Genomic DNA, 22,812 nt, shown 5'->3' on the forward strand with positions numbered 1-22,812 from the left:
ACCCCACTGAGCCTCTCCTCTGCCTGCAGCCCTCCAGGCAGTGGCTGCCTCGGTGCAGAGAGCAGTGGCCGTGGCAGGTGGTGAGGTGCCCGTCAGCCGTGGGGCCATCGAGGGCATCCTCATTAAACACGTGCTGGATCCAAGTAAGTACAGCCCAGCCACCTCGTGCCCAGTTTAGTCCCCAAATTCAGGAGCCACTCTCAGGCAGGACGAGGTGGGAAAGGGAAGGTGGAGGTGCCTCTGGCCTCTCTTGCAGGCAGCTCCAAGACAGGAGGCAGAGCTGGGGACAAGCCATATACTCCAGCTTCCTGTGAGGAGCCAGAGCCCAGGAGCAGAAGCCAGAGCCTGAAGCCCCCTGCCCAGCCCAAGGCATCCAAAGTGTTCCAACAGCCCCCTCATATGTTTTCGCCCCCATCTTGTGCAGCTGTCAAGGCTGTGGTGGGGGGTTGCTCCTGCATGGCATCATAGCCATGGCCTGGGGGTGTCCCCCAGTGCAAGCAGTGCCTCTCCAAACCCCTTCTTGTCTCACCAACAGAACAGGGAACCCCAGCTGCACTCCCAGGGCCTGCTGCCAGCAGCCACTGTATACAGCCAGGACCCTGTGCCCCACCAGGTGAGCCCTGGATGTGATACCTGGTGCACCCCCAGGAGGAACTGCTGGGGTTTCCCTGGCATGTCCATTTGCCCTAGCCTTGAAAAGGAAACCCAGGGCTCAGCTACTGGGGGTTCACCAGGTCACAACCCCCAAGAGACAGGCGATTTTACCACCCTGAAAGGATTGGTATGTTTGGTGCAGAGTGGGTGATGCAGGGGGAGAGGGCAAGGGGGATGAAAGACCCTGCCACAACCATGGCTTCGGCCTGTGAGGTTGGCAGTGACCCCCTGCCCACTCGCCTGGGGACAGGAGAACGAGGATGAGTGTGCAGCCTGCGGTGACGGTGGTGAGCTCATCTGCTGTGACGGCTGCCCCAGGGCTTTTCACCTTGCCTGCCTGGTGCCCCCACTGCCCCACGTCCCCAGGTGAGTCCCAGGGCACACAGGGATGCCAGTGTGTCACACAGTGACCCCTGCCATCCCTCACTGCTCTGCTCCCACTGTGCAGTGGCACATGGCGATGTGGCTCCTGTGTGGAGAATGTGACTGACCCAGGCCAGATGCTGGAGGCAGACTTGCCTGTGGACAGACCCCCCGAGATCCTGGGGGAGGCAGCACGGGACACCCAGCCCGGTGGAGCAGAAGGGAATATCTGCAGCCGCTGCTGCACCCGGATTCCCTCTCCCCAACACTGTCCTGCTCCCAGTGGGGACCCCAGGTGAGTCCCCCAGCACACTCCACACCCCAGCTTCAGTTCCTCCCTGGAGGGTTCTGCCCTGACGGCCTGTGTCACCTCTGATGGTGCAGGGGGCGGCGGCTGTGCACATCCTGCACGGGCACCCTGGGCACAGGCAGCCTGGGCACCACCGCAGCAGCTGGAGACCAACTGCTTCCGGCAGCCAAGGTCAGCACAGCAGTGCCAGGGCGGAGAGGAGGGGCAGAGCCTGTGGGGAGCAGGGAGGTGGAGGTGGGCCAGGGAGGGTGAGGGACAGGGCTGACACCACAGGGACGCACGGTGGTGAAGCAGGACTGGGGGAGCATGAGCTGAGCCCACATCAGGTGAAGGCCGGAACATGGGTAGCAACCCTGACCAAAAGGTGAGCAGGCTGAGCGCAGAAGGGAGCTGGCAGGACATCTCTCTATGCACAGGCAGAGGATGGAGCCCTTGGCAGTGACCCGCTGCTGAGCCGGGACGAGCTCGATGCGCTGCTAGGGGAGGTAAGACTGTGACACCAACAGGCACACCCCATGGAAAGGAGACATCGTAACTGGAGTGGCTCAAAGGGTGATGTGGGGATGTGGGTCAGGCAGCATGTGCCTGAAGACCCCAGGGGGAAAACGTGAGGGAGTGGAAGAGAAAATGAACGTCTGTGCCTGTCCCACAGAGCACATGGGATGGGATCTTGCAGTGGGCATTCCAGAGCATGGCACGGCCACTCGCAGAAACACATGGGCTCCTCACCTAGTGCACAGAGCAACAGCAGACTAAACACAAGCAATGAAGAAACAGCCTCTAAGACAGCTGCAAAACAGGACCCACAAAGAGATTACTGACACCCAAAACACATCAGAGACAAAACCACGAAACATGAATACAATGTATAACAATGAAAGAGACAGAGGACAATGGCAGGAACCAGACAGTGCAAATACAAAGAGAATGTGAAGTGAAAATGTCCATTAACAAAAGAGAGAAAGAAAAGACAGGTGATTGAAAAACAGGTAATTCACAAAAAGATAACAACAAACTGTTTGTAATAAAAACAAATGATAAAAAGATAAAACAAAAAAACAATCAAAAATTTTCAAACAAAAAAAGGCGATGAGTGAGAAATATGTCAAATGTAACTACCAAGCCAGCAAAAGATGCCTACAGCACCCGGTATTCCCAGGCGGTCTCCCATCCAAGTACTAACCGGGCCCGACCCTGCTTAGCTTCCGAGATCAGACGAGATCGGGCGTTCTCAGGGTGGTATGGCCGTAGGCACCTCCCAGCCCCTCGCCACCGCTCTCCAACACACACCACCGCCCTCCCGCCCTGCCCAGAAACCTCACCAGAGCCCACACGCAACACGCGCCTCGCCAAGGCAACGCCACAACCTTCAGCCATGCCCCACACCTCACAATGCTCGCAGAGCCCCCAAGGCTCACACGCCGCTCAAGGCGTCCGTGCCCCTGCCTTCCTGGCCCCCTACGTGGCGGCCAAAGAAAAACCAGGGCAACGCAGGCCCACTTGCCAACGCACACCAAAAAACACGACGACACGCGGCCGCCACAAGCCAGCAAAAGATGCCTACAGCACCCGGTATTCCCAGGCGGTCTCCCATCCAAGTACTAACCGGGCCCGACCCTGCTTAGCTTCCGAGATCAGACGAGATCGGGCGTTCTCAGGGTGGTATGGCCGTAGGCACCTCCCAGCCCCTCGCCACCGCTCTCCAACACACACCACCGCCCTCCCGCCCTGCCCAGAAACCTCACCAGAGCCCACACGCAACACGCGCCTCGCCAAGGCAACGCCACAACCTTCAGCCATGCCCCACACCTCACAATGCTCGCAGAGCCCCCAAGGCTCACACGCCGCTCAAGGCGTCCGTGCCCCTGCCTTCCTGGCCCCCTACGTGGCGGCCAAAGAAAAACCAGGGCAACGCAGGCCCACTTGCCAACGCACACCAAAAAACACGACGACACGCGGCCGCCACAAGCCAGCAAAAGATGCCTACAGCACCCGGTATTCCCAGGCGGTCTCCCATCCAAGTACTAACCGGGCCCGACCCTGCTTAGCTTCCGAGATCAGACGAGATCGGGCGTTCTCAGGGTGGTATGGCCGTAGGCACCTCCCAGCCCCTCGCCACCGCTCTCCAACACACACCACCGCCCTCCCGCCCTGCCCAGAAACCTCACCAGAGCCCGCACACAACACGCGCCTCGCCAAGGCAACGCCACAACCTTCAGCCATGCCCCACACCTCACAATGCTCGCAGAGCCCCCAAGGCTCACACGCCGCTCAAGGCGTCCGTGCCCCTGCCTTCCTGGCCCCCTACGTGGCGGCCAAAGAAAAACCAGGGCAACGCAGGCCCACTTGCCAACGCACACCAAAAAACACGACGACACGCGGCCGCCACAAGCCAGCAAAAGATGCCTACAGCACCCGGTATTCCCAGGCGGTCTCCCATCCAAGTACTAACCGGGCCCGACCCTGCTTAGCTTCCGAGATCAGACGAGATCGGGCGTTCTCAGGGTGGTATGGCCGTAGGCACCTCCCAGCCCCTCGCCACCGCTCTCCAACACACACCACCGCCCTCCCGCCCTGCCTCACAACCCCATCGAAGCCCCACACGCAACACGCGCCTCACCAAGGCAACGCCACAACCTTCAGCCATGCCCCACACCTCACAATGCTCGCAGGGCCCCCAAGGCTCACACGCCGCTCAAGGCGTCCATGCCCCTGCCTTCCTGGCCCCCTACGTGGCGGCCAAAGAAAAACCAGGGCAACGCAGGCCCACTTGCCAACGCACACCAAAAAACACGACGACACGCGGCCGCCACAAGCCAGCAAAAGATGCCTACAGCACCCGGTATTCCCAGGCGGTCTCCCATCCAAGTACTAACCGGGCCCGACCCTGCTTAGCTTCCGAGATCAGACGAGATCGGGCGTTCTCAGGGTGGTATGGCCGTAGGCACCTCCCAGCCCCTCGCCACCGCTCTCCAACACACACCACCGCCCTCCCGCCCTGCCCAGAAACCTCACCAGAGCCCACACGCAACACGCGCCTCGCCAAGGCGACACCACAACCTTCAGCCTCGCCCCACACCTCACAATGCTCGCAGGGCCCAAAAGGCTCACTTCCAGGCATCCGTGCCCCTGCCTTCCGTCCCCTCCACGCGCCTGCCAAGCCAAAACAGGGCACCGCCGGCCCACTCGCCAACACGCACCAAAAAACACCATGCCACAAGCCAGCAAAAGATGCCTACAGCACCCGGTATTCCCAGGCGGTCTCCCATCCAAGTACTAACCGGGCCCGACCCTGCTTAGCTTCCGAGATCAGACGAGATCGGGCGTTCTCAGGGTGGTATGGCCGTAGGCACCTCCCAGCCCCTCGCCACCGCTCTCCAACACACACCACCGCCCTCCCGCCCTGCCCAGAAACCTCACCAGAGCCCGCACACAACACGCGCCTCGCCAAGGCAACGCCACAACCTTCAGCCATGCCCCACACCTCACAATGCTCGCAGGGCCCCCAAGGCTCACACGCCGCTCAAGGCGTCCATGCCCCTGCCTTCCTGGCCCCCTACGTGGCGGCCAAAGAAAAACCAGGGCAACGCAGGCCCACTTGCCAACGCACACCAAAAAACACGACGACACGCGGCCGCCACAAGCCAGCAAAAGATGCCTACAGCACCCGGTATTCCCAGGCGGTCTCCCATCCAAGTACTAACCGGGCCCGACCCTGCTTAGCTTCCGAGATCAGACGAGATCGGGCGTTCTCAGGGTGGTATGGCCGTAGGCACCTCCCAGCCCCTCGCCACCGCTCTCCAACACACACCACCGCCCTCCCGCCCTGCCCAGAAACCTCACCAGAGCCCACACGCAACACGCGCCTCGCCAAGGCAACGCCACAACCTTCAGCCTCGCCCCACACCTCACAATGCTCACAGGGCCCTCAACGCTCACTTCCAGGCATCCGTGCCCCTGCCTTCCGTCCCCTCCACGCGCCTGCCAAACCAAAACGGGGCACCGCCGGCCCACTCGCCAACACGCACCAAAAAACACCATGCCACAAGCCAGCAAAAGATGCCTACAGCACCCGGTATTCCCAGGCGGTCTCCCATCCAAGTACTAACCGGGCCCGACCCTGCTTAGCTTCCGAGATCAGACGAGATCGGGCGTTCTCAGGGTGGTATGGCCGTAGGCACCTCCCAGCCCCTCGCCACCGCTCTCCAACACACACCACCGCCCTCCCGCCCTGCCCAGAAACCTCACCAGAGCCCACACGCAACACGCGCCTCGCCAAGGCAACGCCACAACCTTCAGCCATGCCCCACACCTCACAATGCTCGCAGAGCCCCCAAGGCTCACACGCCGCTCAAGGCGTCCGTGCCCCTGCCTTCCTGGCCCCCTACGTGGCGGCCAAAGAAAAACCAGGGCAACGCAGGCCCACTTGCCAACGCACACCAAAAAACACGACGACACGCGGCCGCCACAAGCCAGCAAAAGATGCCTACAGCACCCGGTATTCCCAGGCGGTCTCCCATCCAAGTACTAACCGGGCCCGACCCTGCTTAGCTTCCGAGATCAGACGAGATCGGGCGTTCTCAGGGTGGTATGGCCGTAGGCACCTCCCAGCCCCTCGCCACCGCTCTCCAACACACACCACCGCCCTCCCGCCCTGCCCAGAAACCTCACCAGAGCCCACACGCAACACGCGCCTCGCCAAGGCAACGCCACAACCTTCAGCCATGCCCCACACCTCACAATGCTCGCAGAGCCCCCAAGGCTCACACGCCGCTCAAGGCGTCCGTGCCCCTGCCTTCCTGGCCCCCTACGTGGCGGCCAAAGAAAAACCAGGGCAACGCAGGCCCACTTGCCAACGCACACCAAAAAACACGACGACACGCGGCCGCCACAAGCCAGCAAAAGATGCCTACAGCACCCGGTATTCCCAGGCGGTCTCCCATCCAAGTACTAACCGGGCCCGACCCTGCTTAGCTTCCGAGATCAGACGAGATCGGGCGTTCTCAGGGTGGTATGGCCGTAGGCACCTCCCAGCCCCTCGCCACCGCTCTCCAACACACACCACCGCCCTCCCGCCCTGCCCAGAAACCTCACCAGAGCCCACACGCAACACGCGCCTCGCCAAGGCAACGCCACAACCTTCAGCCATGCCCCACACCTCACAATGCTCGCAGAGCCCCCAAGGCTCACACGCCGCTCAAGGCGTCCGTGCCCCTGCCTTCCTGGCCCCCTACGTGGCGGCCAAAGAAAAACCAGGGCAACGCAGGCCCACTTGCCAACGCACACCAAAAAACACGACGACACGCGGCCGCCACAAGCCAGCAAAAGATGCCTACAGCACCCGGTATTCCCAGGCGGTCTCCCATCCAAGTACTAACCGGGCCCGACCCTGCTTAGCTTCCGAGATCAGACGAGATCGGGCGTTCTCAGGGTGGTATGGCCGTAGGCACCTCCCAGCCCCTCGCCACCGCTCTCCAACACACACCACCGCCCTCCCGCCCTGCCCAGAAACCTCACCAGAGCCCACACGCAACACGCGCCTCGCCAAGGCAACGCCACAACCTTCAGCCATGCCCCACACCTCACAATGCTCGCAGGGCCCCCAAGGCTCACACGCCGCTCAAGGCGTCCGTGCCCCTGCCTTCCTGGCCCCCTACGTGGCGGCCAAAGAAAAACCAGGGCAACGCAGGCCCACTTGCCAACGCACACCAAAAAACACGACGACACGCGGCCGCCACAAGCCAGCAAAAGATGCCTACAGCACCCGGTATTCCCAGGCGGTCTCCCATCCAAGTACTAACCGGGCCCGACCCTGCTTAGCTTCCGAGATCAGACGAGATCGGGCGTTCTCAGGGTGGTATGGCCGTAGGCACCTCCCAGCCCCTCGCCACCGCTCTCCAACACACACCACCGCCCTCCCGCCCTGCCCAGAAACCTCACCAGAGCCCACACGCAACACGCGCCTCGCCAAGGCAACGCCACAACCTTCAGCCATGCCCCACACCTCACAATGCTCGCAGAGCCCCCAAGGCTCACACGCCGCTCAAGGCGTCCGTGCCCCTGCCTTCCTGGCCCCCTACGTGGCGGCCAAAGAAAAACCAGGGCAACGCAGGCCCACTTGCCAACGCACACCAAAAAACACGACGACACGCGGCCGCCACAAGCCAGCAAAAGATGCCTACAGCACCCGGTATTCCCAGGCGGTCTCCCATCCAAGTACTAACCGGGCCCGACCCTGCTTAGCTTCCGAGATCAGACGAGATCGGGCGTTCTCAGGGTGGTATGGCCGTAGGCACCTCCCAGCCCCTCGCCACCGCTCTCCAACACACACCACCGCCCTCCCGCCCTGCCCAGAAACCTCACCAGAGCCCACACGCAACACGCGCCTCGCCAAGGCAACGCCACAACCTTCAGCCATGCCCCACACCTCACAATGCTCGCAGAGCCCCCAAGGCTCACACGCCGCTCAAGGCGTCCGTGCCCCTGCCTTCCTGGCCCCCTACGTGGCGGCCAAAGAAAAACCAGGGCAACGCAGGCCCACTTGCCAACGCACACCAAAAAACACGACGACACGCGGCCGCCACAAGCCAGCAAAAGATGCCTACAGCACCCGGTATTCCCAGGCGGTCTCCCATCCAAGTACTAACCGGGCCCGACCCTGCTTAGCTTCCGAGATCAGACGAGATCGGGCGTTCTCAGGGTGGTATGGCCGTAGGCACCTCCCAGCCCCTCGCCACCGCTCTCCAACACACACCACCGCCCTCCCGCCCTGCCCAGAAACCTCACCAGAGCCCGCACACAACACGCGCCTCGCCAAGGCAACGCCACAACCTTCAGCCATGCCCCACACCTCACAATGCTCGCAGAGCCCCCAAGGCTCACACGCCGCTCAAGGCGTCCGTGCCCCTGCCTTCCTGGCCCCCTACGTGGCGGCCAAAGAAAAACCAGGGCAACGCAGGCCCACTTGCCAACGCACACCAAAAAACACGACGACACGCGGCCGCCACAAGCCAGCAAAAGATGCCTACAGCACCCGGTATTCCCAGGCGGTCTCCCATCCAAGTACTAACCGGGCCCGACCCTGCTTAGCTTCCGAGATCAGACGAGATCGGGCGTTCTCAGGGTGGTATGGCCGTAGGCACCTCCCAGCCCCTCGCCACCGCTCTCCAACACACACCACCGCCCTCCCGCCCTGCCTCACAACCCCATCGAAGCCCCACACGCAACACGCGCCTCACCAAGGCAACGCCACAACCTTCAGCCATGCCCCACACCTCACAATGCTCGCAGGGCCCCCAAGGCTCACACGCCGCTCAAGGCGTCCGTGCCCCTGCCTTCCTGGCCCCCTACGTGGCGGCCAAAGAAAAACCAGGGCAACGCAGGCCCACTTGCCAACGCACACCAAAAAACACGACGACACGCGGCCGCCACAAGCCAGCAAAAGATGCCTACAGCACCCGGTATTCCCAGGCGGTCTCCCATCCAAGTACTAACCGGGCCCGACCCTGCTTAGCTTCCGAGATCAGACGAGATCGGGCGTTCTCAGGGTGGTATGGCCGTAGGCACCTCCCAGCCCCTCGCCACCGCTCTCCAACACACACCACCGCCCTCCCGCCCTGCCTCACAACCCCACCGAAGCCCCACACGCAACACGCGCCTCGCCAAGGCGACACCACAACCTTCAGCCTCGCCCCACACCTCACAATGCTCGCAGGGCCCAAAAGGCTCACTTCCAGGCATCCGTGCCCCTGCCTTCCGTCCCCTCCACGCGCCTGCCAAACCAAAACAGGGCACCGCCGGCCCACTCGCCAACACGCACCAAAAAACACCATGCCACAAGCCAGCAAAAGATGCCTACAGCACCCGGTATTCCCAGGCGGTCTCCCATCCAAGTACTAACCGGGCCCGACCCTGCTTAGCTTCCGAGATCAGACGAGATCGGGCGTTCTCAGGGTGGTATGGCCGTAGGCACCTCCCAGCCCCTCGCCACCGCTCTCCAACACACACCACCGCCCTCCCGCCCTGCCCAGAAACCTCACCAGAGCCCGCACACAACACGCGCCTCGCCAAGGCAACGCCACAACCTTCAGCCATGCCCCACACCTCACAATGCTCGCAGGGCCCCCAAGGCTCACACGCCGCTCAAGGCGTCCGTGCCCCTGCCTTCCTGGCCCCCTACGTGGCGGCCAAAGAAAAACCAGGGCAACGCAGGCCCACTTGCCAACGCACACCAAAAAACACGACGACACGCGGCCGCCACAAGCCAGCAAAAGATGCCTACAGCACCCGGTATTCCCAGGCGGTCTCCCATCCAAGTACTAACCGGGCCCGACCCTGCTTAGCTTCCGAGATCAGACGAGATCGGGCGTTCTCAGGGTGGTATGGCCGTAGGCACCTCCCAGCCCCTCGCCACCGCTCTCCAACACACACCACCGCCCTCCCGCCCTGCCCAGAAACCTCACCAGAGCCCACACGCAACACGCGCCTCGCCAAGGCAACGCCACAACCTTCAGCCATGCCCCACACCTCACAATGCTCGCAGAGCCCCCAAGGCTCACACGCCGCTCAAGGCGTCCGTGCCCCTGCCTTCCTGGCCCCCTACGTGGCGGCCAAAGAAAAACCAGGGCAACGCAGGCCCACTTGCCAACGCACACCAAAAAACACGACGACACGCGGCCGCCACAAGCCAGCAAAAGATGCCTACAGCACCCGGTATTCCCAGGCGGTCTCCCATCCAAGTACTAACCGGGCCCGACCCTGCTTAGCTTCCGAGATCAGACGAGATCGGGCGTTCTCAGGGTGGTATGGCCGTAGGCACCTCCCAGCCCCTCGCCACCGCTCTCCAACACACACCACCGCCCTCCCGCCCTGCCCAGAAACCTCACCAGAGCCCACACGCAACACGCGCCTCGCCAAGGCAACGCCACAACCTTCAGCCATGCCCCACACCTCACAATGCTCGCAGAGCCCCCAAGGCTCACACGCCGCTCAAGGCGTCCGTGCCCCTGCCTTCCTGGCCCCCTACGTGGCGGCCAAAGAAAAACCAGGGCAACGCAGGCCCACTTGCCAACGCACACCAAAAAACACGACGACACGCGGCCGCCACAAGCCAGCAAAAGATGCCTACAGCACCCGGTATTCCCAGGCGGTCTCCCATCCAAGTACTAACCGGGCCCGACCCTGCTTAGCTTCCGAGATCAGACGAGATCGGGCGTTCTCAGGGTGGTATGGCCGTAGGCACCTCCCAGCCCCTCGCCACCGCTCTCCAACACACACCACCGCCCTCCCGCCCTGCCCAGAAACCTCACCAGAGCCCGCACACAACACGCGCCTCGCCAAGGCAACGCCACAACCTTCAGCCATGCCCCACACCTCACAATGCTCGCAGGGCCCCCAAGGCTCACACGCCGCTCAAGGCGTCCGTGCCCCTGCCTTCCTGGCCCCCTACGTGGCGGCCAAAGAAAAACCAGGGCAACGCAGGCCCACTTGCCAACGCACACCAAAAAACACGACGACACGCGGCCGCCACAAGCCAGCAAAAGATGCCTACAGCACCCGGTATTCCCAGGCGGTCTCCCATCCAAGTACTAACCGGGCCCGACCCTGCTTAGCTTCCGAGATCAGACGAGATCGGGCGTTCTCAGGGTGGTATGGCCGTAGGCACCTCCCAGCCCCTCGCCACCGCTCTCCAACACACACCACCGCCCTCCCGCCCTGCCCAGAAACCTCACCAGAGCCCACACGCAACACGCGCCTCGCCAAGGCAACGCCACAACCTTCAGCCATGCCCCACACCTCACAATGCTCGCAGAGCCCCCAAGGCTCACACGCCGCTCAAGGCGTCCGTGCCCCTGCCTTCCTGGCCCCCTACGTGGCGGCCAAAGAAAAACCAGGGCAACGCAGGCCCACTTGCCAACGCACACCAAAAAACACGACGACACGCGGCCGCCACAAGCCAGCAAAAGATGCCTACAGCACCCGGTATTCCCAGGCGGTCTCCCATCCAAGTACTAACCGGGCCCGACCCTGCTTAGCTTCCGAGATCAGACGAGATCGGGCGTTCTCAGGGTGGTATGGCCGTAGGCACCTCCCAGCCCCTCGCCACCGCTCTCCAACACACACCACCGCCCTCCCGCCCTGCCCAGAAACCTCACCAGAGCCCACACGCAACACGCGCCTCGCCAAGGCAACGCCACAACCTTCAGCCATGCCCCACACCTCACAATGCTCGCAGAGCCCCCAAGGCTCACACGCCGCTCAAGGCGTCCGTGCCCCTGCCTTCCTGGCCCCCTACGTGGCGGCCAAAGAAAAACCAGGGCAACGCAGGCCCACTTGCCAACGCACACCAAAAAACACGACGACACGCGGCCGCCACAAGCCAGCAAAAGATGCCTACAGCACCCGGTATTCCCAGGCGGTCTCCCATCCAAGTACTAACCGGGCCCGACCCTGCTTAGCTTCCGAGATCAGACGAGATCGGGCGTTCTCAGGGTGGTATGGCCGTAGGCACCTCCCAGCCCCTCGCCACCGCTCTCCAACACACACCACCGCCCTCCCGCCCTGCCCAGAAACCTCACCAGAGCCCGCACACAACACGCGCCTCGCCAAGGCAACGCCACAACCTTCAGCCATGCCCCACACCTCACAATGCTCGCAGAGCCCCCAAGGCTCACACGCCGCTCAAGGCGTCCGTGCCCCTGCCTTCCTGGCCCCCTACGTGGCGGCCAAAGAAAAACCAGGGCAACGCAGGCCCACTTGCCAACGCACACCAAAAAACACGACGACACGCGGCCGCCACAAGCCAGCAAAAGATGCCTACAGCACCCGGTATTCCCAGGCGGTCTCCCATCCAAGTACTAACCGGGCCCGACCCTGCTTAGCTTCCGAGATCAGACGAGATCGGGCGTTCTCAGGGTGGTATGGCCGTAGGCACCTCCCAGCCCCTCGCCACCGCTCTCCAACACACACCACCGCCCTCCCGCCCTGCCTCACAACCCCATCGAAGCCCCACACGCAACACGCGCCTCACCAAGGCAACGCCACAACCTTCAGCCTCGCCCCACACCTCACAATGCTCGCAGGGCCCCCAAGGCTCACACGCCGCTCAAGGCGTCCGTGCCCCTGCCTTCCTGGCCCCCTACGTGGCGGCCAAAGAAAAACCAGGGCAACGCAGGCCCACTTGCCAACGCACACCAAAAAACACGACGACACGCGGCCGCCACAAGCCAGCAAAAGATGCCTACAGCACCCGGTATTCCCAGGCGGTCTCCCATCCAAGTACTAACCGGGCCCGACCCTGCTTAGCTTCCGAGATCAGACGAGATCGGGCGTTCTCAGGGTGGTATGGCCGTAGGCACCTCCCAGCCCCTCGCCACCGCTCTCCAACACACACCACCGCCCTCCCGCCCTGCCTCACAACCCCACCGAAGCCCCACACGCAACACGCGCCTCGCCAAGGCGACACCACAACCTTCAGCCTCGCCCCACACCTCACAATGCTCGCAGGGCCCAAAAGGCTCACTTCCAGGCATCCGTGCCCCTGCCTTCCGTCCCCTCCACGCGCCTGCCAAACCAAAACAGGGCACCGCCGGCCCACTCGCCAACACGCACCAAAAAACACCATGCCACAAGCCAGCAAAAGATGCCTACAGCACCCGGTATTCCCAGGCGGTCTCCCATCCAAGTACTAACCGGGCCCGACCCTGCTTAGCTTCCGAGATCAGACGAGATCGGGCGTTCTCAGGGTGGTATGGCCGTAGGCACCTCCCAGCCCCTCGCCACCGCTCTCCAACACACACCACCGCCCTCCCGCCCTGCCCAGAAACCTCACCAGAGCCCGCACACAACACGCGCCTCGCCAAGGCAACGCCACAACCTTCAGCCATGCCCCACACCTCACAATGCTCGCAGGGCCCCCAAGGCTCACACGCCGCTCAAGGCGTCCGTGCCCCTGCCTTCCTGGCCCCCTACGTGGCGGCCAAAGAAAAACCAGGGCAACGCAGGCCCACTTGCCAACGCACACCAAAAAACACGACGACACGCGGCCGCCACAAGCCAGCAAAAGATGCCTACAGCACCCGGTATTCCCAGGCGGTCTCCCATCCAAGTACTAACCGGGCCCGACCCTGCTTAGCTTCCGAGATCAGACGAGATCGGGCGTTCTCAGGGTGGTATGGCCGTAGGCACCTCCCAGCCCCTCGCCACCGCTCTCCAACACACACCACCGCCCTCCCGCCCTGCCCAGAAACCTCACCAGAGCCCACACGCAACACGCGCCTCGCCAAGGCAACGCCACAACCTTCAGCCTCGCCCCACACCTCACAATGCTCACAGGGCCCTCAAGGCTCACTTCCAGGCATCCGTGCCCCTGCCTTCCGTCCCCTCCACGCGCCTGCCAAACCAAAACGGGGCACCGCCGGCCCACTCGCCAACACGCACCAAAAAACACCATGCCACAAGCCAGCAAAAGATGCCTACAGCACCCGGTATTCCCAGGCGGTCTCCCATCCAAGTACTAACCGGGCCCGACCCTGCTTAGCTTCCGAGATCAGACGAGATCGGGCGTTCTCAGGGTGGTATGGCCGTAGGCACCTCCCAGCCCCTCGCCACCGCTCTCCAACACACACCACCGCCCTCCCGCCCTGCCCAGAAACCTCACCAGAGCCCACACGCAACACGCGCCTCGCCAAGGCAACGCCACAACCTTCAGCCATGCCCCACACCTCACAATGCTCGCAGAGCCCCCAAGGCTCACACGCCGCTCAAGGCGTCCGTGCCCCTGCCTTCCTGGCCCCCTACGTGGCGGCCAAAGAAAAACCAGGGCAACGCAGGCCCACTTGCCAACGCACACCAAAAAACACGACGACACGCGGCCGCCACAAGCCAGCAAAAGATGCCTACAGCACCCGGTATTCCCAGGCGGTCTCCCATCCAAGTACTAACCGGGCCCGACCCTGCTTAGCTTCCGAGATCAGACGAGATCGGGCGTTCTCAGGGTGGTATGGCCGTAGGCACCTCCCAGCCCCTCGCCACCGCTCTCCAACACACACCACCGCCCTCCCGCCCTGCCCAGAAACCTCACCAGAGCCCACACGCAACACGCGCCTCGCCAAGGCAACGCCACAACCTTCAGCCATGCCCCACACCTCACAATGCTCGCAGAGCCCCCAAGGCTCACACGCCGCTCAAGGCGTCCGTGCCCCTGCCTTCCTGGCCCCCTACGTGGCGGCCAAAGAAAAACCAGGGCAACGCAGGCCCACTTGCCAACGCACACCAAAAAACACGACGACACGCGGCCGCCACAAGCCAGCAAAAGATGCCTACAGCACCCGGTATTCCCAGGTGGTCTCCCATCCAAGTACTAACCGGGCCCGACCCTGCTTAGCTTCCGAGATCAGACGAGATCGGGCGTTCTCAGGGTGGTATGGCCGTAGGCACCTCCCAGCCCCTCGCCACCGCTCTCCAACACACACCACCGCCCTCCCGCCCTGCCCAGAAACCTCACCAGAGCCCACACACAACACGCGCCTCGCCAAGGCAACGCCACAACCTTCAGCCATGCCCCACACCTCACAATGCTCGCAGGGCCCCCAAGGCTCACACGCCGCTCAAGGCGTCCGTGCCCCTGCCTTCCTGGCCCCCTACGTGGCGGCCAAAGAAAAACCAGGGCAACGCAGGCCCACTTGCCAACGCACACCAAAAAACACGACGACACGCGGCCGCCACAAGCCAGCAAAAGATGCCTACAGCACCCGGTATTCCCAGGCGGTCTCCCATCCAAGTACTAACCGGGCCCGACCCTGATTAGCTTCCGAGATCAGACGAGATCGGGCGTTCTCAGGGTGGTATGGCCGTAGGCACCTCCCAGCCCCTCGCCACCGCTCTCCAACACACACCACCGCCCTCCCGCCCTGCCCAGAAACCTCACCAGAGCCCACACGCAACACGCGCCTCGCCAAGGCAACGCCACAACCTTCAGCCATGCCCCACACCTCACAATGCTCGCAGAGCCCCCAAGGCTCACACGCCGCTCAAGGCGTCCGTGCCCCTGCCTTCCTGGCCCCCTACGTGGCGGCCAAAGAAAAACCAGGGCAACGCAGGCCCACTTGCCAACGCACACCAAAAAACACGACGACACGCGGCCGCCACAAGCCAGCAAAAGATGCCTACAGCACCCGGTATTCCCAGGCGGTCTCCCATCCAAGTACTAACCGGGCCCGACCCTGCTTAGCTTCCGAGATCAGACGAGATCGGGCGTTCTCAGGGTGGTATGGCCGTAGGCACCTCCCAGCCCCTCGCCACCGCTCTCCAACACACACCACCGCCCTCCCGCCCTGCCCAGAAACCTCACCAGAGCCCGCACACAACACGCGCCTCGCCAAGGCAACGCCACAACCTTCAGCCATGCCCCACACCTCACAATGCTCGCAGGGCCCCCAAGGCTCACACGCCGCTCAAGGCGTCCGTGCCCCTGCCTTCCTGGCCCCCTACGTGGCGGCCAAAGAAAAACCAGGGCAACGCAGGCCCACTTGCCAACGCACACCAAAAAACACGACGACACGCGGCCGCCACAAGCCAGCAAAAGATGCCTACAGCACCCGGTATTCCCAGGCGGTCTCCCATCCAAGTACTAACCGGGCCCGACCCTGCTTAGCTTCCGAGATCAGACGAGATCGGGCGTTCTCAGGGTGGTATGGCCGTAGGCACCTCCCAGCCCCTCGCCACCGCTCTCCAACACACACCACCGCCCTCCCGCCCTGCCCAGAAACCTCACCAGAGCCCACACGCAACACGCGCCTCGCCAAGGCAACGCCACAACCTTCAGCCTCGCCCCACACCTCACAATGCTCACAGGGCCCTCAAGGCTCACTTCCAGGCATCCGTGCCCCTGCCTTCCGTCCCCTCCACGCGCCTGCCAAACCAAAACGGGGCACCGCCGGCCCACTCGCCAACACGCACCAAAAAACACCATGCCACAAGCCAGCAAAAGATGCCTACAGCACCCGGTATTCCCAGGCGGTCTCCCATCCAAGTACTAACCGGGCCCGACCCTGCTTAGCTTCCGAGATCAGACGAGATCGGGCGTTCTCAGGGTGGTATGGCCGTAGGCACCTCCCAGCCCCTCGCCACCGCTCTCCAACACACACCACCGCCCTCCCGCCCTGCCCAGAAACCTCACCAGAGCCCACACGCAACACGCGCCTCGCCAAGGCAACGCCACAACCTTCAGCCATGCCCCACACCTCACAATGCTCGCAGAGCCCCCAAGGCTCACACGCCGCTCAAGGCGTCCGTGCCCCTGCCTTCCTGGCCCCCTACGTGGCGGCCAAAGAAAAACCAGGGCAACGCAGGCCCACTTGCCAACGCACACCAAAAAACACGACGACACGCGGCCGCCACAAGCCAGCAAAAGATGCCTACAGCACCCGGTATTCCCAGGCGGTCTCCCATCCAAGTACTAACCGGGCCCGACCCTGCTTAGCTTCCGAGATCAGACGAGATCGGGCGTTCTCAGGGTGGTATGGCCGTAGGCACCTCCCAGCCCCTCGCCACCGCTCTCCAACACACACCACCGCCCTCCCGCCCTGCCCAGAAACCTCACCAGAGCCCGCACACAACACGCGCCTCGCCAAGGCAACGCCACAACCTTCAGCCATGCCCCACACCTCACAATGCTCGCAGGGCCCCCAAGGCTCACACGCCGCTCAAGGCGTCCGTGCCCCTGCCTTCCTGGCCCCCTACGTGGCGGCCAAAGAAAAACCAGGGCAACGCAGGCCCACTTGCCAACGCACACCAAAAAACACGACGACACGCGGCCGCCACAAGCCAGCAAAAGATGCCTACAGCACCCGGTATTCCCAGGCGGTCTCCCATCCAAGTACTAACCGGGCCCGACCCTGCTTAGCTTCCGAGATCAGACGAGATCGGGCGTTCTCAGGGTGGTATGGCCGTAGGCACCTCCCAGCCCCTCGCCACCGCTCTCCAACACACACCACCGCCCTCCCGCCCTGCCCAGAAACCTCACCAGAGCCCACACGCAACACGCGCCTCGCCAAGGCAACGCCACAACCTTCAGCCTCGCCCCACACCTCACAATGCTCACAGGGCCCTCAAGGCTCACTTCCAGGCATCCGTGCCCCTGCCTTCCGTCCCCTCCACGCGCCTGCCAAACCAAAACGGGGCACCGCCGGCCCACTCGCCAACACGCACCAAAAAACACCATGCCACAAGCCAGCAAAAGATGCCTACAGCACCCGGTATTCCCAGGCGGTCTCCCATCCAAGTACTAACCGGGCCCGACCCTGCTTAGCTTCTGAGATCAGACGAGATCGGGCGTTCTCAGGGTGGTATGGCCGTAGGCACCTCCCAGCCCCTCGCCACCGCTCTCCAACACACACCACCGCCCTCCCGCCCTGCCCAGAAACCTCACCAGAGCCCACACGCAACACGCGCCTCGCCAAGGCAACGCCACAACCTTCAGCCATGCCCCACACCTCACAATGCTCGCAGAGCCCCCAAGGCTCACACGCCGCTCAAGGCGTCCGTGCCCCTGCCTTCCTGGCCCCCTACGTGGCGGCCAAAGAAAAACCAGGGCAACGCAGGCCCACTTGCCAACGCACACCAAAAAACACGACGACACGCGGCCGCCACAAGCCAGCAAAAGATGCCTACAGCACCCGGTATTCCCAGGCGGTCTCCCATCCAAGTACTAACCGGGCCCGACCCTGCTTAGCTTCCGAGATCAGACGAGATCGGGCGTTCTCAGGGTGGTATGGCCGTAGGCACCTCCCAGCCCCTCGCCACCGCTCTCCAACACACACCACCGCCCTCCCGCCCTGCCCAGAAACCTCACCAGAGCCCACACGCAACACGCGCCTCGCCAAGGCAACGCCACAACCTTCAGCCATGCCCCACACCTCACAATGCTCGCAGAGCCCCCAAGGCTCACACGCCGCTCAAGGCGTCCGTGCCCCTGCCTTCCTGGCCCCCTACGTGGCGGCCAAAGAAAAACCAGGGCAACGCAGGCCCACTTGCCAACGCACACCAAAAAACACGACGACACGCGGCCGCCACAAGCCAGCAAAAGATGCCTACAGCACCCGGTATTCCCAGGCGGTCTCCCATCCAAGTACTAACCGGGCCCGACCCTGCTTAGCTTCCGAGATCAGACGAGATCGGGCGTTCTCAGGGTGGTATGGCCGTAGGCACCTCCCAGCCCCTCGCCACCGCTCTCCAACACACACCACCGCCCTCCCGCCCTGCCCAGAAACCTCACCAGAGCCCGCACACAACACGCGCCTCGCCAAGGCAACGCCACAACCTTCAGCCATGCCCCACACCTCACAATGCTCGCAGGGCCCCCAAGGCTCACACGCCGCTCAAGGCATCCATGCCCCTGCCTTCCTGGCCCCCTACGTGGCGGCCAAAGAAAAACCAGGGCAACGCAGGCCCACTTGCCAACGCACACCAAAAAACACGACGACACGCGGCCGCCACAAGCCAGCAAAAGATGCCTACAGCACCCGGTATTCCCAGGCGGTCTCCCATCCAAGTACTAACCGGGCCCGACCCTGCTTAGCTTCCGAGATCAGACGAGATCGGGCGTTCTCAGGGTGGTATGGCCGTAGGCACCTCCCAGCCCCTCGCCACCGCTCTCCAACACACACCACCGCCCTCCCGCCCTGCCCAGAAACCTCACCAGAGCCCACACGCAACACGCGCCTCGCCAAGGCAACGCCACAACCTTCAGCCTCGCCCCACACCTCACAATGCTCACAGGGCCCTCAAGGCTCACTTCCAGGCATCCGTGCCCCTGCCTTCCGTCCCCTCCACGCGCCTGCCAAACCAAAACGGGGCACCGCCGGCCCACTCGCCAACACGCACCAAAAAACACCATGCCACAAGCCAGCAAAAGATGCCTACAGCACCCGGTATTCCCAGGCGGTCTCCCATCCAAGTACTAACCGGGCCCGACCCTGCTTAGCTTCCGAGATCAGACGAGATCGGGCGTTCTCAGGGTGGTATGGCCGTAGGCACCTCCCAGCCCCTCGCCACCGCTCTCCAACACACACCACCGCCCTCCCGCCCTGCCCAGAAACCTCACCAGAGCCCACACGCAACACGCGCCTCGCCAAGGCAACGCCACAACCTTCAGCCATGCCCCACACCTCACAATGCTCGCAGAGCCCCCAAGGCTCACACGCCGCTCAAGGCGTCCGTGCCCCTGCCTTCCTGGCCCCCTACGTGGCGGCCAAAGAAAAACCAGGGCAACGCAGGCCCACTTGCCAACGCACACCAAAAAACACGACGACACGCGGCCGCCACAAGCCAGCAAAAGATGCCTACAGCACCCGGTATTCCCAGGCGGTCTCCCATCCAAGTACTAACCGGGCCCGACCCTGCTTAGCTTCCGAGATCAGACGAGATCGGGCGTTCTCAGGGTGGTATGGCCGTAGGCACCTCCCAGCCCCTCGCCACCGCTCTCCAACACACACCACCGCCCTCCCGCCCTGCCCAGAAACCTCACCAGAGCCCACACGCAACACGCGCCTCGCCAAGGCAACGCCACAACCTTCAGCCATGCCCCACACCTCACAATGCTCGCAGAGCCCCCAAGGCTCACACGCCGCTCAAGGCGTCCGTGCCCCTGCCTTCCTGGCCCCCTACGTGGCGGCCAAAGAAAAACCAGGGCAACGCAGGCCCACTTGCCAACGCACACCAAAAAACACGACGACACGCGGCCGCCACAAGCCAGCAAAAGATGCCTACAGCACCCGGTATTCCCAGGCGGTCTCCCATCCAAGTACTAACCGGGCCCGACCCTGCTTAGCTTCCGAGATCAGACGAGATCGGGCGTTCTCAGGGTGGTATGGCCGTAGGCACCTCCCAGCCCCTCGCCACCGCTCTCCAACACACACCACCGCCCTCCCGCCCTGCCCAGAAACCTCACCAGAGCCCGCACACAACACGCGCCTCGCCAAGGCAACGCCACAACCTTCAGCCATGCCCCACACCTCACAATGCTCGCAGGGCCCCCAAGGCTCACACGCCGCTCAAGGCGTCCGTGCCCCTGCCTTCCTGGCCCCCTACGTGGCGGCCAAAGAAAAACCAGGGCAACGCAGGCCCACTTGCCAACGCACACCAAAAAACACGACGACACGCGGCCGCCACAAGCCAGCAAAAGATGCCTACAGCACCCGGTATTCCCAGGCGGTCTCCCATCCAAGTACTAACCGGGCCCGACCCTGCTTAGCTTCCGAGATCAGACGAGATCGGGCGTTCTCAGGGTGGTATGGCCGTAGGCACCTCCCAGCCCCTCGCCACCGCTCTCCAACACACACCACCGCCCTCCCGCCCTGCCCAGAAACCTCACCAGAGCCCACACGCAACACGCGCCTCGCCAAGGCAACGCCACAACCTTCAGCCTCGCCCCACACCTCACAATGCTCACAGGGCCCTCAACGCTCACTTCCAGGCATCCGTGCCCCTGCCTTCCGTCCCCTCCACGCGCCTGCCAAACCAAAACGGGGCACCGCCGGCCCACTCGCCAACACGCACCAAAAAACACCATGCCACAAGCCAGCAAAAGATGCCTACAGCACCCGGTATTCCCAGGCGGTCTCCCATCCAAGTACTAACCGGGCCCGACCCTGCTTAGCTTCCGAGATCAGACGAGATCGGGCGTTCTCAGGGTGGTATGGCCGTAGGCACCTCCCAGCCCCTCGCCACCGCTCTCCAACACACACCACCGCCCTCCCGCCCTGCCCAGAAACCTCACCAGAGCCCACACGCAACACGCGCCTCGCCAAGGCAACGCCACAACCTTCAGCCATGCCCCACACCTCACAATGCTCGCAGAGCCCCCAAGGCTCACACGCCGCTCAAGGCGTCCGTGCCCCTGCCTTCCTGGCCCCCTACGTGGCGGCCAAAGAAAAACCAGGGCAACGCAGGCCCACTTGCCAACGCACACCAAAAAACACGACGACACGCGGCCGCCACAAGCCAGCAAAAGATGCCTACAGCACCCGGTATTCCCAGGCGGTCTCCCATCCAAGTACTAACCGGGCCCGACCCTGCTTAGCTTCCGAGATCAGACGAGATCGGGCGTTCTCAGGGTGGTATGGCCGTAGGCACCTCCCAGCCCCTCGCCACCGCTCTCCAACACACACCACCGCCCTCCCGCCCTGCCCAGAAACCTCACCAGAGCCCGCACACAACACGCGCCTCGCCAAGGCAACGCCACAACCTTCAGCCATGCCCCACACCTCACAATGCTCGCAGGGCCCCCAAGGCTCACACGCCGCTCAAGGCGTCCATGCCCCTGCCTTCCTGGCCCCCTACGTGGCGGCCAAAGAAAAACCAGGGCAACGCAGGCCCACTTGCCAACGCACACCAAAAAACACGACGACACGCGGCCGCCACAAGCCAGCAAAAGATGCCTACAGCACCCGGTATTCCCAGGCGGTCTCCCATCCAAGTACTAACCGGGCCCGACCCTGCTTAGCTTCCGAGATCAGACGAGATCGGGCGTTCTCAGGGTGGTATGGCCGTAGGCACCTCCCAGCCCCTCGCCACCGCTCTCCAACACACACCACCGCCCTCCCGCCCTGCCCAGAAACCTCACCAGAGCCCACACGCAACACGCGCCTCGCCAAGGCAACGCCACAACCTTCAGCCATGCCCCACACCTCACAATGCTCGCAGAGCCCCCAAGGCTCACACGCCGCTCAAGGCGTCCGTGCCCCTGCCTTCCTGGCCCCCTACGTGGCGGCCAAAGAAAAACCAGGGCAACGCAGGCCCACTTGCCAACGCACACCAAAAAACACGACGACACGCGGCCGCCACAAGCCAGCAAAAGATGCCTACAGCACCCGGTATTCCCAGGCGGTCTCCCATCCAAGTACTAACCGGGCCCGACCCTGCTTAGCTTCCGAGATCAGACGAGATCGGGCGTTCTCAGGGTGGTATGGCCGTAGGCACCTCCCAGCCCCTCGCCACCGCTCTCCAACACACACCACCGCCCTCCCGCCCTGCCCAGAAACCTCACCAGAGCCCACACGCAACACGCGCCTCGCCAAGGCAACGCCACAACCTTCAGCCATGCCCCACACCTCACAATGCTCGCAGAGCCCCCAAGGCTCACACGCCGCTCAAGGCGTCCGTGCCCCTGCCTTCCTGGCCCCCTACGTGGCGGCCAAAGAAAAACCAGGGCAACGCAGGCCCACTTGCCAACGCACACCAAAAAACACGACGACACGCGGCCGCCACAAGCCAGCAAAAGATGCCTACAGCACCCGGTATTCCCAGGCGGTCTCCCATCCAAGTACTAACCGGGCCCGACCCTGCTTAGCTTCCGAGATCAGACGAGATCGGGCGTTCTCAGGGTGGTATGGCCGTAGGCACCTCCCAGCCCCTCGCCACCGCTCTCCAACACACACCACCGCCCTCCCGCCCTGCCCAGAAACCTCACCAGAGCCCGCACACAA

General features: G+C 63.4%; 49 non-coding genes across 49 annotated transcripts; all 49 read right to left on the reverse strand.

Moving 5' to 3' along the window:
- Positions 1–2,461: 2,461 nt before the first annotated feature.
- Positions 2,462–2,580, reverse strand: LOC134556478 (5S ribosomal RNA). Its single transcript, XR_010081772.1, has one exon. It is a non-coding gene; the product is annotated as a 5S ribosomal RNA (ribosomal RNA).
- Positions 2,581–2,884: 304 nt separating this feature from the next.
- On the reverse strand, positions 2,885–3,003 carry LOC134556594 (5S ribosomal RNA). The gene has a single exon (XR_010081883.1). It is a non-coding gene; the product is annotated as a 5S ribosomal RNA (ribosomal RNA).
- Positions 3,004–3,307: 304 nt separating this feature from the next.
- LOC134556619 (5S ribosomal RNA) lies at positions 3,308–3,426 on the reverse strand. The gene has a single exon (XR_010081905.1). It is a non-coding gene; the product is annotated as a 5S ribosomal RNA (ribosomal RNA).
- A 304-nt stretch (positions 3,427–3,730) lies between these two features.
- LOC134556630 (5S ribosomal RNA) lies at positions 3,731–3,849 on the reverse strand. The gene has a single exon (XR_010081916.1). It is a non-coding gene; the product is annotated as a 5S ribosomal RNA (ribosomal RNA).
- Positions 3,850–4,154: 305 nt separating this feature from the next.
- Positions 4,155–4,273, reverse strand: LOC134556371 (5S ribosomal RNA). Its single transcript, XR_010081666.1, has one exon. It is a non-coding gene; the product is annotated as a 5S ribosomal RNA (ribosomal RNA).
- Positions 4,274–4,559: 286 nt separating this feature from the next.
- Positions 4,560–4,678, reverse strand: LOC134556383 (5S ribosomal RNA). Its single transcript, XR_010081677.1, has one exon. It is a non-coding gene; the product is annotated as a 5S ribosomal RNA (ribosomal RNA).
- Positions 4,679–4,982: 304 nt separating this feature from the next.
- On the reverse strand, positions 4,983–5,101 carry LOC134556394 (5S ribosomal RNA). Its single transcript, XR_010081688.1, has one exon. It is a non-coding gene; the product is annotated as a 5S ribosomal RNA (ribosomal RNA).
- A 286-nt stretch (positions 5,102–5,387) lies between these two features.
- Positions 5,388–5,506, reverse strand: LOC134556406 (5S ribosomal RNA). Its single transcript, XR_010081699.1, has one exon. It is a non-coding gene; the product is annotated as a 5S ribosomal RNA (ribosomal RNA).
- Positions 5,507–5,810: 304 nt separating this feature from the next.
- Positions 5,811–5,929, reverse strand: LOC134556417 (5S ribosomal RNA). Its single transcript, XR_010081711.1, has one exon. It is a non-coding gene; the product is annotated as a 5S ribosomal RNA (ribosomal RNA).
- Positions 5,930–6,233: 304 nt separating this feature from the next.
- LOC134556428 (5S ribosomal RNA) lies at positions 6,234–6,352 on the reverse strand. The gene has a single exon (XR_010081722.1). It is a non-coding gene; the product is annotated as a 5S ribosomal RNA (ribosomal RNA).
- A 304-nt stretch (positions 6,353–6,656) lies between these two features.
- LOC134556439 (5S ribosomal RNA) lies at positions 6,657–6,775 on the reverse strand. Its single transcript, XR_010081733.1, has one exon. It is a non-coding gene; the product is annotated as a 5S ribosomal RNA (ribosomal RNA).
- A 304-nt stretch (positions 6,776–7,079) lies between these two features.
- LOC134556450 (5S ribosomal RNA) lies at positions 7,080–7,198 on the reverse strand. The gene has a single exon (XR_010081744.1). It is a non-coding gene; the product is annotated as a 5S ribosomal RNA (ribosomal RNA).
- A 304-nt stretch (positions 7,199–7,502) lies between these two features.
- LOC134556461 (5S ribosomal RNA) lies at positions 7,503–7,621 on the reverse strand. Its single transcript, XR_010081755.1, has one exon. It is a non-coding gene; the product is annotated as a 5S ribosomal RNA (ribosomal RNA).
- Positions 7,622–7,925: 304 nt separating this feature from the next.
- Positions 7,926–8,044, reverse strand: LOC134556472 (5S ribosomal RNA). The gene has a single exon (XR_010081766.1). It is a non-coding gene; the product is annotated as a 5S ribosomal RNA (ribosomal RNA).
- A 304-nt stretch (positions 8,045–8,348) lies between these two features.
- On the reverse strand, positions 8,349–8,467 carry LOC134556484 (5S ribosomal RNA). Its single transcript, XR_010081778.1, has one exon. It is a non-coding gene; the product is annotated as a 5S ribosomal RNA (ribosomal RNA).
- A 305-nt stretch (positions 8,468–8,772) lies between these two features.
- LOC134556495 (5S ribosomal RNA) lies at positions 8,773–8,891 on the reverse strand. The gene has a single exon (XR_010081789.1). It is a non-coding gene; the product is annotated as a 5S ribosomal RNA (ribosomal RNA).
- A 287-nt stretch (positions 8,892–9,178) lies between these two features.
- Positions 9,179–9,297, reverse strand: LOC134556507 (5S ribosomal RNA). The gene has a single exon (XR_010081800.1). It is a non-coding gene; the product is annotated as a 5S ribosomal RNA (ribosomal RNA).
- A 304-nt stretch (positions 9,298–9,601) lies between these two features.
- On the reverse strand, positions 9,602–9,720 carry LOC134556519 (5S ribosomal RNA). Its single transcript, XR_010081812.1, has one exon. It is a non-coding gene; the product is annotated as a 5S ribosomal RNA (ribosomal RNA).
- A 304-nt stretch (positions 9,721–10,024) lies between these two features.
- Positions 10,025–10,143, reverse strand: LOC134556531 (5S ribosomal RNA). Its single transcript, XR_010081823.1, has one exon. It is a non-coding gene; the product is annotated as a 5S ribosomal RNA (ribosomal RNA).
- A 304-nt stretch (positions 10,144–10,447) lies between these two features.
- On the reverse strand, positions 10,448–10,566 carry LOC134556542 (5S ribosomal RNA). Its single transcript, XR_010081834.1, has one exon. It is a non-coding gene; the product is annotated as a 5S ribosomal RNA (ribosomal RNA).
- A 304-nt stretch (positions 10,567–10,870) lies between these two features.
- On the reverse strand, positions 10,871–10,989 carry LOC134556554 (5S ribosomal RNA). The gene has a single exon (XR_010081845.1). It is a non-coding gene; the product is annotated as a 5S ribosomal RNA (ribosomal RNA).
- Positions 10,990–11,293: 304 nt separating this feature from the next.
- Positions 11,294–11,412, reverse strand: LOC134556566 (5S ribosomal RNA). The gene has a single exon (XR_010081856.1). It is a non-coding gene; the product is annotated as a 5S ribosomal RNA (ribosomal RNA).
- Positions 11,413–11,716: 304 nt separating this feature from the next.
- Positions 11,717–11,835, reverse strand: LOC134556577 (5S ribosomal RNA). The gene has a single exon (XR_010081867.1). It is a non-coding gene; the product is annotated as a 5S ribosomal RNA (ribosomal RNA).
- A 304-nt stretch (positions 11,836–12,139) lies between these two features.
- LOC134556588 (5S ribosomal RNA) lies at positions 12,140–12,258 on the reverse strand. Its single transcript, XR_010081878.1, has one exon. It is a non-coding gene; the product is annotated as a 5S ribosomal RNA (ribosomal RNA).
- A 305-nt stretch (positions 12,259–12,563) lies between these two features.
- LOC134556600 (5S ribosomal RNA) lies at positions 12,564–12,682 on the reverse strand. Its single transcript, XR_010081888.1, has one exon. It is a non-coding gene; the product is annotated as a 5S ribosomal RNA (ribosomal RNA).
- Positions 12,683–12,969: 287 nt separating this feature from the next.
- On the reverse strand, positions 12,970–13,088 carry LOC134556609 (5S ribosomal RNA). Its single transcript, XR_010081896.1, has one exon. It is a non-coding gene; the product is annotated as a 5S ribosomal RNA (ribosomal RNA).
- Positions 13,089–13,392: 304 nt separating this feature from the next.
- Positions 13,393–13,511, reverse strand: LOC134556611 (5S ribosomal RNA). Its single transcript, XR_010081897.1, has one exon. It is a non-coding gene; the product is annotated as a 5S ribosomal RNA (ribosomal RNA).
- Positions 13,512–13,797: 286 nt separating this feature from the next.
- Positions 13,798–13,916, reverse strand: LOC134556612 (5S ribosomal RNA). Its single transcript, XR_010081898.1, has one exon. It is a non-coding gene; the product is annotated as a 5S ribosomal RNA (ribosomal RNA).
- Positions 13,917–14,220: 304 nt separating this feature from the next.
- On the reverse strand, positions 14,221–14,339 carry LOC134556613 (5S ribosomal RNA). Its single transcript, XR_010081899.1, has one exon. It is a non-coding gene; the product is annotated as a 5S ribosomal RNA (ribosomal RNA).
- Positions 14,340–14,643: 304 nt separating this feature from the next.
- LOC134556364 (5S ribosomal RNA) lies at positions 14,644–14,762 on the reverse strand. Its single transcript, XR_010081660.1, has one exon. It is a non-coding gene; the product is annotated as a 5S ribosomal RNA (ribosomal RNA).
- A 304-nt stretch (positions 14,763–15,066) lies between these two features.
- LOC134556574 (5S ribosomal RNA) lies at positions 15,067–15,185 on the reverse strand. The gene has a single exon (XR_010081864.1). It is a non-coding gene; the product is annotated as a 5S ribosomal RNA (ribosomal RNA).
- Positions 15,186–15,489: 304 nt separating this feature from the next.
- On the reverse strand, positions 15,490–15,608 carry LOC134556614 (5S ribosomal RNA). The gene has a single exon (XR_010081900.1). It is a non-coding gene; the product is annotated as a 5S ribosomal RNA (ribosomal RNA).
- A 304-nt stretch (positions 15,609–15,912) lies between these two features.
- Positions 15,913–16,031, reverse strand: LOC134556615 (5S ribosomal RNA). The gene has a single exon (XR_010081901.1). It is a non-coding gene; the product is annotated as a 5S ribosomal RNA (ribosomal RNA).
- Positions 16,032–16,317: 286 nt separating this feature from the next.
- On the reverse strand, positions 16,318–16,436 carry LOC134556616 (5S ribosomal RNA). Its single transcript, XR_010081902.1, has one exon. It is a non-coding gene; the product is annotated as a 5S ribosomal RNA (ribosomal RNA).
- A 304-nt stretch (positions 16,437–16,740) lies between these two features.
- LOC134556617 (5S ribosomal RNA) lies at positions 16,741–16,859 on the reverse strand. Its single transcript, XR_010081903.1, has one exon. It is a non-coding gene; the product is annotated as a 5S ribosomal RNA (ribosomal RNA).
- Positions 16,860–17,163: 304 nt separating this feature from the next.
- LOC134556618 (5S ribosomal RNA) lies at positions 17,164–17,282 on the reverse strand. Its single transcript, XR_010081904.1, has one exon. It is a non-coding gene; the product is annotated as a 5S ribosomal RNA (ribosomal RNA).
- A 286-nt stretch (positions 17,283–17,568) lies between these two features.
- LOC134556581 (5S ribosomal RNA) lies at positions 17,569–17,687 on the reverse strand. Its single transcript, XR_010081871.1, has one exon. It is a non-coding gene; the product is annotated as a 5S ribosomal RNA (ribosomal RNA).
- Positions 17,688–17,991: 304 nt separating this feature from the next.
- LOC134556620 (5S ribosomal RNA) lies at positions 17,992–18,110 on the reverse strand. Its single transcript, XR_010081906.1, has one exon. It is a non-coding gene; the product is annotated as a 5S ribosomal RNA (ribosomal RNA).
- A 304-nt stretch (positions 18,111–18,414) lies between these two features.
- LOC134556621 (5S ribosomal RNA) lies at positions 18,415–18,533 on the reverse strand. The gene has a single exon (XR_010081907.1). It is a non-coding gene; the product is annotated as a 5S ribosomal RNA (ribosomal RNA).
- A 304-nt stretch (positions 18,534–18,837) lies between these two features.
- LOC134556622 (5S ribosomal RNA) lies at positions 18,838–18,956 on the reverse strand. The gene has a single exon (XR_010081908.1). It is a non-coding gene; the product is annotated as a 5S ribosomal RNA (ribosomal RNA).
- A 286-nt stretch (positions 18,957–19,242) lies between these two features.
- LOC134556623 (5S ribosomal RNA) lies at positions 19,243–19,361 on the reverse strand. Its single transcript, XR_010081909.1, has one exon. It is a non-coding gene; the product is annotated as a 5S ribosomal RNA (ribosomal RNA).
- A 304-nt stretch (positions 19,362–19,665) lies between these two features.
- Positions 19,666–19,784, reverse strand: LOC134556624 (5S ribosomal RNA). Its single transcript, XR_010081910.1, has one exon. It is a non-coding gene; the product is annotated as a 5S ribosomal RNA (ribosomal RNA).
- Positions 19,785–20,088: 304 nt separating this feature from the next.
- Positions 20,089–20,207, reverse strand: LOC134556625 (5S ribosomal RNA). The gene has a single exon (XR_010081911.1). It is a non-coding gene; the product is annotated as a 5S ribosomal RNA (ribosomal RNA).
- A 304-nt stretch (positions 20,208–20,511) lies between these two features.
- Positions 20,512–20,630, reverse strand: LOC134556626 (5S ribosomal RNA). Its single transcript, XR_010081912.1, has one exon. It is a non-coding gene; the product is annotated as a 5S ribosomal RNA (ribosomal RNA).
- A 286-nt stretch (positions 20,631–20,916) lies between these two features.
- On the reverse strand, positions 20,917–21,035 carry LOC134556627 (5S ribosomal RNA). The gene has a single exon (XR_010081913.1). It is a non-coding gene; the product is annotated as a 5S ribosomal RNA (ribosomal RNA).
- Positions 21,036–21,339: 304 nt separating this feature from the next.
- Positions 21,340–21,458, reverse strand: LOC134556628 (5S ribosomal RNA). The gene has a single exon (XR_010081914.1). It is a non-coding gene; the product is annotated as a 5S ribosomal RNA (ribosomal RNA).
- A 304-nt stretch (positions 21,459–21,762) lies between these two features.
- Positions 21,763–21,881, reverse strand: LOC134556629 (5S ribosomal RNA). Its single transcript, XR_010081915.1, has one exon. It is a non-coding gene; the product is annotated as a 5S ribosomal RNA (ribosomal RNA).
- Positions 21,882–22,185: 304 nt separating this feature from the next.
- On the reverse strand, positions 22,186–22,304 carry LOC134556631 (5S ribosomal RNA). Its single transcript, XR_010081917.1, has one exon. It is a non-coding gene; the product is annotated as a 5S ribosomal RNA (ribosomal RNA).
- Positions 22,305–22,608: 304 nt separating this feature from the next.
- LOC134556632 (5S ribosomal RNA) lies at positions 22,609–22,727 on the reverse strand. The gene has a single exon (XR_010081918.1). It is a non-coding gene; the product is annotated as a 5S ribosomal RNA (ribosomal RNA).
- Between the last annotated feature and the right edge of the window lie 85 nt (positions 22,728–22,812).

The sequence above is a fragment of the Prinia subflava genome, chromosome 11 (assembly GCF_021018805.1).
Source record: "Prinia subflava isolate CZ2003 ecotype Zambia chromosome 11, Cam_Psub_1.2, whole genome shotgun sequence".
Classification (NCBI taxonomy): domain Eukaryota; kingdom Metazoa; phylum Chordata; class Aves; order Passeriformes; family Cisticolidae; genus Prinia; species Prinia subflava.